Source organism: Ochotona curzoniae, unplaced genomic scaffold (assembly GCF_017591425.1).
Source record: "Ochotona curzoniae isolate NIBS_2020 unplaced genomic scaffold, NIBS_Ocur_1.0 contig_1071, whole genome shotgun sequence".
NCBI classification, from domain to species: Eukaryota; Metazoa; Chordata; class Mammalia; order Lagomorpha; family Ochotonidae; genus Ochotona; species Ochotona curzoniae.
Window position 1 is genome coordinate 25,441,594 of NW_024464939.1, and position 16,993 is coordinate 25,458,586.

The following is a 16,993-nucleotide window of genomic DNA, read 5'->3' on the forward strand; positions in this document are numbered from 1 at the left end:
TGATTCACTCCCCAAGTGAGCGCAACGGGCCGATACTATGCCGATCCGAAGCCAGGAGCCTCTTCCGGGCCTCCCACGCGGGTGCAGGGTCCCAAAGCTTTGGGCCGTCCTCGACTGCCTTCCCAGGCCACAGTCAGGGAGCTGGAAGGGAAGCGGGGCTGCCGGGATCAGAACCGGCGCCCATATGGGATCCCGGCCTGCAAGGCGAGGACTTAACCACTTGCGCCACCGCGCCGGGCCCTATAAAGCTTCTTATCAACAACGAGAAGCACGTAAAGCAGGAGTTCAAGGAATTTAAGGAATATGTCACACTGAAAATGAATCAATGAAATCTGATAAATCAGAAATGAAGAATACAGTGGAGCAAATTAAAAGTACAGTGGAGAGTCTCCAAAATAGAATGAAGGAGGCAGAAGAAAGAATCTCAGAATTAGAAGATAGTTCCTGTCACCAGGGGGAAACAAACAAAAAGCTGGAAACAGAGTTAGGTCAAGCAAAAAAAAAAAAAAAGTATTTAAGAATTGAAAGACACTATTGAAAGGCCAAATATATATATATATTTTTTATTATATATATATATATATTTTTTTTTTTTCAGCTTTCCATTTAGCAATTTACTACTGGGAAACATGAGTGATGGCAGACGCAGGTCTTTTTAGAATCGATTCAACAGAAAATGACAGGGGCTCATTGGCCGCGAGTTTTGTTCCAAGTTGTTTGGCTACAAGAAGGCCCTTCACGCATCTGTCTACTGTAAATGTGTACTTTGCGTTCTCGCTAACTAAACACTCACTGTGCTTCTTTGGGGGTCTCATCAAGGGCCTCTTTGACAAATGGAGTTTTCGTTGACCCGGGCCCTGATTTGTCATGGAGCGTCTGCTGCAAGAAGGAGTGGAATGGATTATGTTTAGGTGGCACAAGGTGCCTGCTGTTTTCTTTGCTGATCTTGGTTAAGACATGCCCTTGAGTTGCCAGCGAGTCCGAGTCAACCACGGGAGAGAAATTCCGTCGGGGTGGGGAGAAGGCAGACCTCTCCGGGATGGCCTGGTGACTGAAGGCCACTCTGGCCGCTCTGCAACTCGGGCGTGGGCGGCAGCAGCAGGGAACCTTCCAGTTTGGGCGGCAGAATATCATGAGTTGTGGGAGTCCGAGAAAGTGCAGAAAGAGAAGCTGCGTTTAAAAATGCATTTAATGCAACAATAAAGGAAATTTCCCTAATCTAGAGAAAGAATTGGGAAACAACATCCAGGAGGGGCATAGAACTCCCAACAGGCTTGATGAAAAGCGATCTTCACTAAGACACATGATAATCAAGCTCTCTTCAATTGAACATCAGGAAAAGATGCAGTATGCATCTCTACTTCCAGACCAAACATGGACTCCCAATGAAACTAGTTACTATATCTTGAAAATAGGATGCTGGACTCTCTGCCATTGTCCATGCCTGCAATGATGGATATACGACTGTTTATGAAGAACTATACTATAGTAATAATATAGGGGAACTGAGTGAGGGGGCAGGAGACTGGAGAGGGAGTAAGAGAAATCCCAGGTACTATAGAACTGTATCATGAAATGATAATAATAACAATAAGTTAAATATAAAAAAATAAATTGGAAAAGCACCAAATAAATGAGTTAGCCATAGATCTTAAGGAGCTAGAAAAACAACAGCAAAGCAATCTCAAGATGAGCAGGAAAAAATAAAATAAATAATGAGGGAAATAAACCAAATAGAGGCTAAAAGAACAATACATAACACCAATGAACCGAGGAGCTGAGCCTTTGAAAAAATCAACAAAATAGATTTCCCTGGCCCGGTGCCATGGCCTAATGGCTAAAGTCCTCGCCTTGAACACACCGGGATCCCATATGGACGCTGGTTCTAATACCAGCAGCTCCACTTCCCATCCAGCTCCTTGCTTGTGGCCTGGGAAAGCAGTCAAGGACGGCCCAAAGTCTTGGGATCCTGCACCCATGAGGGAGACCCGGAAGAGGTTCCTGGCTCCTGGCTTCGGATCAGCATAACATCAGCCGTTGCGCTCACTTGGGGAATGAATCATCGGATGGAAGATCTTCCTCTCTGTCTTTCCTCCTCTCTGTATATGTGACTTTCCAATAAATAAATAAATCCTTTTAAAAAAATAGATTTCCCAGTAGCACAACCAATCAAAAAAGGATGGAGAAGAGATGAATCAATAGGATCAGAAAGAAAAGACATATGACAGCAGACACCTTGGACATAGATAGAATTGTTATGAATTACTACAAGCAAGTACATTCCAACAAATCAGAAGACTGAGAAGAAGCAGATAGATTTTTGGACACATACAACCCACCAAAACTGAATCATGAGGCACTTAAGAATCTAAATAACAAGGAATGAGATTGAATTAGTATTTCAATCCTTCCCAACCAAGAGAAGCCCTGGACCGGATAGCTTCACTGCACAATTCTAGCAAGTGTTTCAAGAAGAAATTACCCTAATTCTCCACAAGCCATCCCAAACAATAGAAAGGGAGGCAATTCTTCCAAAATCTTTCTGTGACTCCAATGTCACCTTAATACTGAAGACAGGTAGAGATGCAACAGAAAAGGTGAACTACAGATCAATGCGTTTGATGAACATAGATGCAAAGATCCTCAATAAATTACGAGCTAATAGGATCCAACAGTATATCAGGCAGATCATTCACCCGGACCTGGTGGGATTTATCTTTGGCATGCAGGGATCGTCGAATATCATACACAAATCAATAAATGTGATACACCACATCAACAAATTAAAAAATAAAAACAATATTATCTCAATAGAGGCAGAGAACACATTTAATAAATCCAACACCATTTCATGCTAAAAACCTGAAGCAAGATAGGCATAGAAGGCACATTCTACAACATAATCAAAGCAATATACAAAAACAAACAAAAAATAATGCCAGGATAATACTAAATGGGTAAGGACTGAAAGCTTTTCCACCAAGAAATGGAACTAGACAAGGATGTCAACTTTCATCACTGCTATTCAATATAGTATTGGAAGTCTTTGCCAGATCTATTAGGCAAGAAAAATAAATTAAAGGAACTCAAATCAGAACAGAGAAATTAAAATCATCCCTGTTTACATAAGAGAACCAAAAGATTCAATCCAGAGATGTTAAAACTCGTAAGAGCTTTGGTAGGGTAGCAGGTTACAAAATTAATAAACACAAATCAATGGCACTAGTATAAACTCATGGCCAAGGAAGAAATTTTAAGTACAGTCCCTTTTAAAATAGTGGAATGGAATCTCAGTTACCTTGTTTTGCTTGTTTGTTTTTTTGTTTTTGTTTTTGTTTTTATTACAAAGTCAGATATACAGAGAGGAGGAGAGAGAGGAAGATCCTCCGTCCAATGATTCACTCCCCAAGTGAACGCAATGGCCGGAGCCAGGATCCAGTAACTTCTTCCAGGTATCCCACACGGGTGCAGGGTTCCAAAGCATAGGGCCATCCTCAACTGCTTTCCCAGGCCAGAAGCAGGGAGCTAGGTGGGAAGTGAAGCTGCTGGTATTAGAACCGTGCCTATCTAGGATCCTAGCATGTTCAAGGCGAGGACTTTAGCCACTAGGTCACGGCGCCACTGGGCCCAGAATATCAGTTACCTTGTAATTAACCTAACCTAAGATAGTGGAAGATCTCTATAATGAAAAATTATAAAACATTAAAATAAAAGAGGATAGTAACTGATGGAGAAACTTAACGTGCCCCTGGATTGGTAGGATCAACTTAATAAAAATGTCCATATTACTAAAAGTAGTGTACAGATTCAACATGATCCCCCAAAAACCCCAACAACATTTTTCTTAGAAATAGAAAAGTTGATAGATAAAAAGTTCATCTGGAAACAAGAGAGCACAAACAGCAAAGCTATCCTGTGGAATAAAAATCAAGCTGAAGAAATCACAATTCCAGATCGTAAGACATGAGTTCAGTGCGTAAAATGGATGTGAAGGATTGGAAGTGGTAGAATATAAACAAAGTTCTGGGCAGTGTGTTCTTCTGACGAATAGCCCAAAAGCCATTGAAACAGGTTTTTATGAGCAGTCCTAGCCTCAACTCCAAGCAAGACCACCTTGTTAAATTTATACCCAGATCTCTGCATCGTTTTTCAAGGAGCATGAGGTGAGAAAATAATTTTGTAAGAGTGTATGGTTCACAATAATTATCCAATAAATCTTTGGTGGATCTGTACCTGTCTGAGGGATTCCAAAGAGTTTTTGCTATATTTTTAATTTTCTGAAATTTTTATCCATTAATGGAGTATACTTTCTGATATGAAAAGTGCATTTTTGTTATAATTCAGGCAGGGAGCACACGGAGTGTAACGGTGCAGCTGTTGCTTGGGACTCCCATAACATGTAACCAAGTAAGTGCCATTGGAGTTGAGGCCCCCTTTCTTCCCATTCAGCTGCCTGCTAATGTATGCTAAGATATAGCAGAAGAAGACTCAAGTGTTTGGGCTTCTGCTACTCAAGTGGAGGTCCAGACTGAATTCCAGGATGCTAGCTTTTGTCTGGTCCAGATCTGGCTGCTGTGGCCATCTGGGGAGTAAATGAGTAAATAGAAGATCTCTCTCTGTCTGTGTTTCTCCTTCTCTGTGACTCTGCCTTTCAAATAAGTAAGTAGATTCTTCTTCTTTTTTTTTGAAAAAAGAATCAACAAACATGGCCAAGACAAGGTCCAGAAATCCAACATACACCCAGATGATCAATAAATAAATGTTCAATCTCATAAGAAAAACCTAGAAATGTAAAATTAGACTAATAATTTATAACACAGATTGTCAGGATGATTCTAGTCGGAACATAGTGCCTCCTCGAGGGAATTGTCCTTCACAGGGTTAGGCTTGGAGATAGAAGCTCTGACTTATGAGCTCTGTTTGTGCAATGAGAAGCTGAGATGCAACAGGAAGAAAGAAGTCAAGTGAAGCAAGAGCAAGTGTGTGGAATAGAGCAAGGCAATGTGACATGGCATGTGCCAGCAATGTGATGAGGAGAGGTGGCCATTGGAGGTGACCTCGTATGGAAAGAATCTTTTACAAACTGAAATGCTACAACTCATTTCCAAGACAAGGAATGATCAAACATGCCCTGTTCAATCATGTAGTTAAGGATTCATGAGCACTCGTGTCAGCACAACTGGAGAAATGCAGAAAGCCCATAAACTCATCGAAAGACCAACGTTGCAGAATCTTAGGCCTGTCAATATGGAACATGAAGTTTATCACATCAACTGCAATATATAAGAATTCTGTATGAAAATCCAGGAGGATGCCTTAGAAACTCAAAAAAGGAAAAGGAAAAAGATCCCGTTAAAGCCAAAAGCAAAAGTATGCAGATTTTCAAAAGCAGAATAGCAGAATGTCCCCAACTTCATTTGGTGTCAATAGAAGAAATTAAGGAATGACTCAATGGTAAAGGATATTGCAATTCACCAGCATCTTGACTACATTTGTGGAAAGTCTTAATCTGTTTGATCCTTTATTATTTTGTAGATATGAAGAGAAAAAGGAGGAGGTCTGACTCTGAGAACTAAGTCGCCCTCACAGGTTGCAGGAATCCAATTACTCTAGCCGCTTTCCAGGAAACAAGAATCAAGAACTGGAGCTGGGGAGCCAAGTCAGGCACTTTAAAGGTTGTGGATGTCTCAGTCCCTAAGCTAAATGCTAGCTCCCTTAGTCTTAATCTAGACAATAGTGTTACAGTTATAGTTGTGATAACCAAATTAATTAATATTACCATAAGTTTCTAGTATAGCTAGTGATGTTTTTATGTCTATGTAGGTTGTATCACTGAACTTAGAGGTTCGGTTACCATTCATTGATCGTCTTTCCATGTATCAACCATTTTCTTCCCAGAATGTGTCATTTTTTTTTTCATTCCTGGGAAATAAATAATTCCTGTTTTTTTTAAGCGGAAACTGAGCTTCAATAAATCTAAGCAGTAATCTAAACTTGCATATTTAGCTCTTTGAATTGCTCAGACTCACATCCAGCTTGGTCTCTTTTAATGTATCTTCAGTTGCTAAGTTGTCAAACTATACGATTAGCCCCGCACAACTATGCATTCCATAACTTAAGTTGTGCCTATGATGGCTGACTTTAAACTGTATACAGAGAAACTTCGTTTTTCTTTATTCCCTAAATAAAACAGTATAACAAGTATTTACATGGTATGAACACTGTATTAGAAATGCTAAGAATTTCAAAATATACTGCATCTGAGATGAGACTTGGCCCAGCGGTTAAGATGCCAGTTAGAGCCTGTGCCCCACACTGGGGTAACTGCTTTGATGCCCAGGCTGGCTCCTGAGTCCAGTTTCCCACTCCCGTTACTGCTGGAAGTCAGCGGATGATGACCACAGTGGCTGAATTCCTCTACTCCAAGGGGAAAATGATGATTTGAGTCCTTGGCTCCAAGTTTCAGCTCAATCTAGTTCTGCTGGGCATTTATAGAGTGAATCAGTACATGAAATCTCCACAAACACATACAGCCATTTTTCTGCCTCTCCAATAAATACAGTTTCTTTTTCTTTAAAGAGAAGCACACTGGAGGCGCGCCTAGGTTATATACAAGCATAACCACTTACATAAGGAACTCAAGATTCTGTTGACTTGTTTTCCTGGGGCGGTCCTGGAATGAGTTCCTGTGCATACCAATGGGTAACTGTACTTTTAGTGGATCCATCTATGAAACAAGGTTCTGAAAATACTCAGTAGCTTGATATAACAAAAGAAGTGTTAGCTGGAGGCAGTACTGTAACATAACTTACATTTCAGAAGGTAAGGGCACAAACATCTACAACAGAAAAAATATCTGAAATTAGGCCCTGCATGGTAGCCTAGCTGCTAAAGACTTTGTCTTGCATCTGCCAGGATCCCGTATAGGTGCCGATTCGTGTCCCAGCTGCTTCACTTTCCATACAGCTCCCTGTTTGAGACCTGGGAAAGCAGTAGAGGACAGTTTAAAGTCTTGGGTCCCTGTACCCATGTGGGAAATCCGGAAGGAGCTCCTGCATCCTGGCTTCTGATCAGCTCAGTGCTGGCTATTGTGGCCACTTGGAGAGTGAACCAGGGGACAGAAGATCCTCGCTGTATCTTCTTCTCTCTCTCTGTAGGTCTTACTTTCCAATAAAAAGATACATTTAAAAAAAAATCTGAAATAAATTCTTAAGTGCTAAAACTGTGAAATAATTTTATTTTAGTATACTCCTTAAAATTTTGTCTAATATATAAATTGCATGTTCAATTGTAAGTAGAAGATGTAGGAAGCTTATGAATATAAAATTGCTTCCTATTTTAAATGGCTATATTGATCCTGACGGTTTTAAGTACAGTGTAAAACGAGCGGATTTAACCTCTGGTCGGAATAGAAAAAAGTGGTTACTTCAAACTGTCCACTAGGTGGTGCTACAGCCAAGGAAGAATATTTAGTTCTTTATTCTTTAAACACAAATTCCTGAACTTTTGATCTTGTTTTGGAGTTCAAAGTATCACTCATTGAACCAACTGAACTGACCCATGGTGTCACCATTAGAAAATGTATAATGTAATAATGAAAGAGATGATGTGTATCAAATATTGTGGAAAATTAACTGACTTAACATATTACAACTAATGGTTTACTAGAAGCATTTAGCATGCACACATCTCAAAAATCAATTTTATAATCGGGAGCATCTTAGAAATAACTGGAGGCACTTGGATGAAACTTGCTGAGGCAGTTATGAGTTATGATACAGTGCTGTAAAGAATTTAGCTCAGTAATTGCTAGCATTTTTCAACTCTCAGGTATGCAGCTTTAGTAATCTGAAGTTATGAAACATTGCTGCTTACACACACACTTCTTTTGTTTAAACTATTTATTTATGCAACACAGAGAGGAGGAAAGAGAGAAAGGTCTTCCTTCTACCAGGTCATTCCCATTTGGGTGCAACATTGGATCTGCACAGAAACAGAGCTGAGAACTTCAGCCTGGCCTCCCCTATAGGTGGCAAGGACCCGAACTCTCTCCTCATCTTCCACTGCCTTCCTAGGTACATGAGGAGGGACCTGGATCAGATGCTGCCTGTCTGCCTCTCGAGTAAACAAAACATTTAATAAGCTTATAAATAATACGCCAGACTACACCCATGGCAGCCTTCTGTACCTCTTTTTGCCAGCAGCCGTGCACTTCACACAGACAGTAAGGTCTCCAAAGAGCATGTCCAGTGATTGGCCTATCTTATCTAGGCTCCGCTGAGTCCATTTTATGATGTGGAATTACCTAATGACACAGTTCTGGCGATATATTAACCGATGTATGGATGAGTTATAATTCACTGCTTTAAAATGTACAGTTCAACGTTTTTAGTATTTCAATGACCATTACTTTCTGGAGAGGAGCCTCATATTGACCATCTTCCTCTGTTTCCAGGATAGCGATCAGTTTCCCCAATACTAGAACTTTTGACATTTAGGGTCATGACATGTGTAAAGCCATCCTTGGTTGAGAAATCAGTCCGTGGTAGAGAAGATGGCTTGACTGTGCCTTGTCGCTCCTTTAGGCATGGTCGGGAATACTACACACAGAATCTGGTGCTTCTAAAAAAAACTTCTCGCCGGCAATCTAAAGCAGCCTTGGGTAGCTCTTTCTCACAGGTGTGGTCCCAGTCTCACCCACAGGAAGTTCTCCGTGTCCCTGATGAGTTCTGAGGGTGGAGATGCCTAGCTGGCCTCCTTCCCTGCCCGTAGAGCAGGCAGATCTCGGTGTGGCACTTTACAGCCCAGGATCAGACACAGGTCATCCTAACGACAGCCTCTCAGTCGACCTCCGTAAAGGCCGATTCTCTTGACTTCAGAAGCAAGGGAGCAATCCTCACACCCACCTTTCCAACTGAATCTCAACTGCAATCTCTCCAGAGAGTTCCTCTGCATAAATCTTCCTTTACTCTCCATTTTTAAAGCTTTCAGCACTTACCCAAGCAGATGGGAGATCTTTCTCTATCTTCTCTCTGAAAATCTGCCTTTCCAATAAAAAGAAATAAATCTTAAACAAAAAAAAAAAAAAAAGGAGATTGGAGGAAAAGAAAAGGTACTCAGTCATGCTCCACTTTGCCAGCAGTCCTTCAGCTACAGCATTCAGCTTTTACCTCGTCCATTCCCCAACAGGCACAGCCCCTTCTGCGGTCATGGCCTTGGTGCTCTAACTCAGCACCGTGCTTCCGGCACTTGCTAAGGCCTTCTTCCCCATGCCCCCTTAGTGCTTTTGGAAGCCCCTCTACTTTCTAGCAGACCATGGGCCCAGGAGTGGCATGACTTTTGTGCCACGAGATGTCTCTCCCTACTAGCATGACTTCTTCCCATTATTTTCCCAGGGTTGGAGATGGCAAGTATCTGCTGAAATTATTACCTTATCACTATATAATCTTGTTATTATATCTTTATTTCATCATTATGTAAGTTTATTTTCATCCCCAGCATTGCCAGCACCAGTGCAAGCTGAGGCTTGCATATCTATTTATCAAGTTGGATCCTTTAAAAAAAAAATCTTGATCTACTTACTTGAACCACAGATTTACAGAAAGGAGTCTTTATTCCCCAAATGGCTTTGGCTCATCTTGTACTGGTATTTCAGGCCACAAGCAGGGAGCTGAACGGGAAGTGGAACAGGCAGGATATGAACCGGTACCCGTACGGGATCTCAGCACATGCAAGCCAAGGATTTTAGCCGCCAGCGATCATACCAGGCTCCCTGATTGGCTCTGGACACTACATTTCCTATATGTTTAAATACTATTGGCCAGATTTTAGTCACAATTCCCACCGTATTGCACGTGCCGTGTGCTCTGGGAAATGTGGTCTAGAAATGTTTCCAGAGCCAAGAATGTAGACATAGTTCTACCAATAGTTGCTTTTTTTTTTTTCATACCACCTAAAGAATTACTGACTGTAATGAAAAACCAGATAATTAGGAGATCAAGAAAATAAAAAAGGTAGAATTGCCTAAAGAAAATCTAGACAAGTATGTAACAAAGACCTGAAATGAACTTATTTAAAACTTGGGCACCGAGTATGGATCTAAAAGCTAAGGTGTGTGAAGAAACCTATCAAGTTACAATCTTTAAGTGTGTTTACAGTCTAAATAAGCTCTGTGTTAAAATAAATCACAGGTATTACTGATTTTATTGACTAACACAATAAAATATTTCATAAGACTCTTTAGCTCTGCTCTGATCTTTAGCCTTCAAACTCACAAAGCTATCAATTTTTAGTAATTTTTAAAGTTTTATTAATTTTAAAATTAATAGTTAGATAGGGGGTGGGGAGAAAGATCTTCCATTTGATGGTTCACTACTTAGAAGGCTGCAATGGGCAGAACTGGGTCAGGTTGAAGCCTGGGGCAGCAGTTTCTTCCGTATCTGCCATGTGGGTGGCAGGGGTCCATGGACTTGGTACTATTGCTTTTCCAAGCCATTATCAGGGAGCTGGATGGGAAACAGAGAAGTCAGCACATGAACTGGTGCTCATATGAGATGGTGGGCAACGTAGGTGACAACTTTATCTGCTATGCCGCAGAGCCAATCAATCTTATGCTATTTTCCAAAGTTGGAAGCATGCATTAATATACTTACAAGGAAAAAAATCCTTAGAATTTGAACAAACATTACCATTGATTTTTCAAAGAATTATCTTTGAAAAGATAATTCATTTGAAAACATAGTTATAGTTATGTGATAGTATCTGGAATTTTCAAATTTTGGTTTTTCTTTTTCTGTTGACTTAAGCTTCAGAATTGGGCAATGTGACTTATATACAGCAACAAAAGGTAATTTAATCTGCCTTTACGCATTGAATTCCAAAATAGGGTGGTAGACTGCAATGTTTGTGAGCCTAGAGTATATAGATTATATAGCAGAACTGAGAGTAGTAAGAGCAATAGTCATACTATAGCAATTGTTTAATATGTTTGCTGAATAAAAGAAGTAGATGAGTCCAAAACTCTTGTATCTGTAGACACCAGCTGTATACTGAAGAGCTCATAATATACATGGTACTCCCATATCCCCAATCCTCCTTGATGGTAATAGGTGTAACTTATGTGTTTTTCTTATCTTTGCTTTCTGCTTCTCCTTTAGAGTTTAATACTTTCAATTTGTACTAAAATAATCAAAGCAGAAAGCATAATAAAACATTCTATTTTCCTTTATAAGCCCCAATGCAAAAGCAAGAAAGTGAGGAAAAAGCAGTTTTGCCTGTGGAATTAAACAATGTAACTTTAAAGTTTACACACAAGATTAGTTCAATCACTCAACTCTTTGAAAAGTTTCTATGTGTATCCAGTGAAAACCAACAGCCTTTTGATGTCACAGGATTATTTTGTGTTTTGGAATGTCATTGACCAGGCAACAGAGTGAAAAATTGGGTCTTTTTTTTTTTTTTTTTACCCAAAGGAAGACTGAGAGAGGGACAGAAAAAGCTATCCAAATGCCATCTTCTCTCTTGGTTATATTATCTAATCACTGGAATCTTCCAGTCACTTGGAATGCCCCTCCCCGTGTCTCAGTTATCCTTATAAGGCCATAGGTGAGCAAGAGCCACCTGCCAGGTCAAAGGAGGCTGCCGTCAGTGGGATCCACGGCTTCGCAATGACAGACACTGCTGCCCTCACCTGCTCTGCCTGGGCAAGCGCCCCTCCCTGCAGTTTTGTGCAGTAGTTGAAGGCCTCTCCTTCTCATGGATGGAACAGCAATCCTGGAGCTGGAGCCAGGATGAAGTCTGTCCTCTTATTTAGCAGTATATTCAGTTAGAGGGGATTGCGCAAGAGAGCTCAGGCATTAACTTTCCCATGTATCTGAGGAAGCTCTGAGCTCACCGCCGCTGCACTGAATGCTTTTTGAAGGTAGACTTTCTGTTTTCTTGCCCAATGGTTTTCTGAGGCTACAATCCCTGGATCACATTGCATGCATTTTTCTTCTCAGAACGTTAGCACTTAGGTCGCCAAACCATGTGGAAATACTCTAGCAATTTACAATGCCACCATCTGGGTATGAGAATATTGGTTTACTTTGGTTTACTAAATAAAGCTCTTATCAGGAATCATGAACTTTCTTATAACCAATTGCAATCTAACATGCTAGAAACAGGATTTCACTGTTTTATTTCTTTGATTATAGTCTATATAACACTTTTTAAAAGCATTTATTAATTTTTATTGGAAAGGCAGGTTTACAGAGAGAAACAGTGACAAGCGGAAAGATCTGTCATCTGCTGACTCACTCCCCAAACAATGATGAAGGCTGGAGCTGAGAATATCTGAAGCCAGGAGCCAGGAGCTTCTTCTGGGTCTCCCATGTGGGTGCAAGGTCCCAAGGCTTTGAACCGTTCTCTACTGCCTTCCCAGACCACAAATAGGAAGCTGGATGGGAAGCAGAGCAGCTGGGACACAAACCTGTGTACCTATGAGATTCTGGTGCATGCAAGACAAGGATTTGCCTATTGAGCCATCATGCCAGGCCCAACACAACAATTTAAAAAAAAATGAATGAATACAGTTATGTAGAAATGCACTTGGAAATCTTTAATCATGAAAACACTAATTTTATGTACTTTAAACTACTTTGAATTATTCTTTGAACCTGGCTAAGAGGACAAAAGTCAATTTGTATAACTGCTCTCCAGAACTAACTCAAAGGGCAAGGCTGAGTAAGCATGTGCCATAGTCGGTCTCTGGATGTTGACAACACTGAGTACTGTACGAAAGGCCACCGCTGAATAAACAGGCTGCAGATGCTGCACTGCTTCTCAACATTTTGCTTACAGATGTTTATTGCTTTTCCCAGGATATCTGAATCTATTTAACTGGATCTCATGTAACAGGAAAATTATGTTACCTTGTAAAACAGGAGAAATCAATTTTTTATTGTTGTAATATGATGTAAATAGTACCAGGAGCACAGGAAGTGGCTTGCTTCTCTTTTATGAAAGTGTATTTTCACCATCAATGTGTGCTGTATCCTGCTTGATGACACTGCGGCATCACTTGCAGTTGGGGGACTTCGATTAGTATTGATTCTACATGCTACGTGCTATGCAGGTGTAGTTACCTACGCTGATGACTTCTTTATTATAAGTGAAGCTGTTTCATGATGGACATTTTTGTATTTTTAAATGAATGTAATGATAGCCATATTAATGCTATAACTTAAACTATTAAAGGGAGAAAGCAAATTTTAGGTTGACAGAATTCTCAAGAGCTATACAAGTTTATACTGAATGAAGTACTGAGCTTAATTTCTTCTCTTTTTAGATAAATGAGATTGAATGAGTTTCTGTCATGTAAGATTCAAAATGAGGATATGAATTCCTAGATATAAGGTAAGTACAATTCAAACACTCTTAATTGTATTTTAAAGAGAAGATTATTGGACAAATCTCTGTTTACATTGCTACTATTTGATTGACCTATTATGTTGTGCATGCTTATGGGGTACAATGTGATGTTTGAGTTTTTGTATACATTGTGCAATGATGAAGTATTCTTCATCTTAATCATTTAACCATTTCTTTGTAATTGGTATATTTAAAATCATTCTTCCTTATTTTGAGATTTATATTGTATTAGTGTTACCTACACTCATGTAGTGCTAACACTTCAGGGTGTTAGCACCTTGAAACAGTTCTCTTATTTAACTATAATGATGAACTCATTGACCAACTTCTACTTTCCCCCAACCAATCCTTTATTCTCTCTCTTTCTACTAGTAAGCAAAATTTCACTCTTCTGTGAGATGAGCTTTCTAAAATTCCACACTCACATGGATCATGTCTTTTTGCGTTTGATTGATTTCATTGAACAGATTTTTCTCCTGGATTTCATTCTTTTAAGCAATGAAATAATACTCCATTTTGATTATAGGCAGGTCTGTTTTGAACAGTTCAGATGGTTCCATAATACATCCTCGATTCATCCACGTGACAGACTCCTCAAGAAGGAGGAAAACTACCGTCTCGCCTTTACAGTTATGAAATCTGCAGCTGAGCAAGATGAATTTGACTATTTTCAGTTCTCAAATTCATTTATGCAGAAAGTCCCTAGGATACCTGTTAAAAACTCACATTTTTGGACTTCCTCCCTGGAGAACTAGAAATTTCAGTCTGTATCAAAACCCTAGGTAAATTATTCTAAGAAAATTTACATGTTCCGATTTGCTTACCAAATGTTTGTTATTGGCTAGTTTGGAGCTGAAGTGGAAACTTTGGATTGAAAAGTGAGTCTTGGTCTCGTGTGAATCACAGGAGCCCAACCAACTGAACTGCACAAAACAAAGAGTTAGAATTGAGACAGGAGCTGGGGCTAAAATGGAGTACTGTGTCGAACAAGAATGCCTCAATGGCTTTGCCAAGCATCAGTCTCAAAAGGGCTCTTTTCAATTTTATTAGACAGAACTTTTTTTTCTCATACCATATTGTTCTTAGGAATATATGAAAAAAGAAATCACTCTAGTTAGATAAGTGTGACTTTTTCAACGTTTTACATTGCTGAAATCGGGGAGTCTAAGATTGGTAACACCTTGGTATTGTACCATTGTTTAATTAGCAAGGATTTTTATTTCATAATACATAAAAAATTGCTAGACATGGCATGTTAGACTCATTGAAAGATGTTATTAATTAAACATGTTGGTTAGTGGTTTATAAAGCTTATCCATACCAACATACCCTTTTTCAAAAACACATGAATGAAGTCATTCATGTCTATGGTTTACCACACAATTGCCATCCTTTGTGGTATCAAGATATAGCATTTGTTAAAAGAGTTCATGAAAGAAATAACCCCATTTGTTCTAAACCCTAAGCCAGCTTTACAGGCAAATAGAATTTATTTTGACTTTAGGAATATTTATAAAAAATATCTGATTCATTAATCCCTCAGTTTCTTTCCCATATTTGGCTTATACTTACAACTTATTGTTGACATTGGCTCAAAGATTTCACCTACAGAAGCTTCTATGGGAACAGTTTGCCAGTTTGCTAAGAAAATCCACCCTTACGTGTAAATCCAGAAGAAATGAAATCATGAACTTATACAGATAGTTGTATCTCAATGTACATAGCCCGGTGCAATGACTCAGTGTCTAAATGCTTGTCTGTATGCACCATGATCTCATATGGGCACCAGATCATGTTTCGGCTGCTCTACTCCCCATCCAGTTCCATTCTTGTATCCTGGGAAAGCAGTAGAGAACGGCCCAAAGCCTTGGGACCCTGCACCCACACGGGAGACCTGGGGGAAGCTCCTGGCTCCTGGCTTTAGATCCACTCAGCTCCAGGCATCAGAATCAATTGAGGAGTGAATTAGCAGATGAAAGATGTTTCTGTATCCTCTTTTCTATATAAACCTGCCTTTCCAACAAAAATAAAGTCTTTAAAAAAGAATTATATATATATATTCTTATATATATTTATATATATATATTCTTTAAAAAAGAATGTGTGTGTGTGTGTGTGTGTGTGTGTGTGTGTGTGTGTGTGTGTATGAGAAGTAGAGTGACAGGCGTGAGGAGAGAGAGGGACACACACACACAGACAGATATAACTTCCACCTGCTAGCTTATATCCCAGCCAAAAGCAGGAGCCAAGAACCATATCATGGTCTCAGCTCATGAGTAGCAGGGACCTATATACTTGGGCCATTTTCTACTACCTTCCCAGGTTCATTAGCTGTGAGTTGAATAGGATGGAAGTATCTTAAGCTATGGTTTAACCTCTGTACCACAATGTCTGCCCATATACAGTATCTTTGTTCACCCCAGTCAAAAGATGAAAGCACCCCCAATCTCAATGGACAAATGAGTTGATAAACAAAATGCATTTGAATTAAATATTACTTAGCCATAAAATAATATAATTTTGGTATATAAAACATTTATGGACCCTGAAAACTATGTTAATAAAAGTAAGTCAGACACAGAAGTAATACTGTAGCATTAATCCCCCTTCATGAAGTGTCTAGATAGGCAAACTGATAGACATAAAGCAGAGTTTACCAGGAAGAAGATGAAGGGAGCTGGTTCATTCACAGGTTCAGAGTGAACAAAGAGTTGACAACAATGGGATGTTTAAAACTGGCTAATACTTTGTGAATGAGTGTAATTAATGTCATTTAGTTGTACATCTGGAACAATAAAGTTACAAATATTATGCAATGTCTATCTAACTACAAACGACAGAGATAAAAGGTTACCTCGTTATCTTACTTCAACTTTCCTTCTATGTCAGGCTTTGTGGTGAACTTTAGATACGAGAATGTAAGACCAACAGCAATTTAGGAGTCCCTTTAAGAAATATTTCAGTGACATAAAATATGGAAAAACACATGCACCAGAAGAACTGAGAGGAGAGATCCAAGGGAGCTGGCTAGGGAAAAAAAGATTTGATGTTCACCATGGGAAGACACTGGGAAGACATTGACAGAGACCTGCGTTCTCAAGGGACAGCTGGAGAGGAGTTCTCAGTGGATTGTCTCAGAAAGGGGAAAGACTCCACGGAGCAGCGAAGATTATACAATCGCACAGCAGTTGGCGGGATGCCCAGCAGGGATGCCATCTTTTCAGACGGAGGTGCGAAAATTTTGTAGTAGTATGAGTGCCACTGGTGATCTTGTCTGAGGGACAATTTCATGTTTTTAACTGACTTTGAGTCCAAAAAGAAGAACTGGCAGGTAGGGGGCAAACTAGTCACAAAGGAAGGTACATTTTTTTCCTTCTCCTCATCTGACCAACTTCTGTTGGGTTGATGTCTGGCTCTGGAAATGGGGTAATTCTTTCTTTGGATGAGGGGACTTTCAGGGCAAAAAGTGATTCTGCCGCACCCTGTGACTTGAGCACTCTGTGCCTGCCTTATAGATCAGGAAGCAGGGGAAAAATGGGGAGTGTCTGGGTCTTTTCGAAACCACTGGAACAACTCCAGACGC

General features: G+C 39.8%; 1 pseudogene; it reads right to left on the bottom strand.

Moving 5' to 3' along the window:
- Positions 1-617: 617 nt before the first annotated feature.
- LOC121164877 lies at positions 618-5,861 on the bottom strand (annotated as a pseudogene).
- Between the last annotated feature and the right edge of the window lie 11,132 nt (positions 5,862-16,993).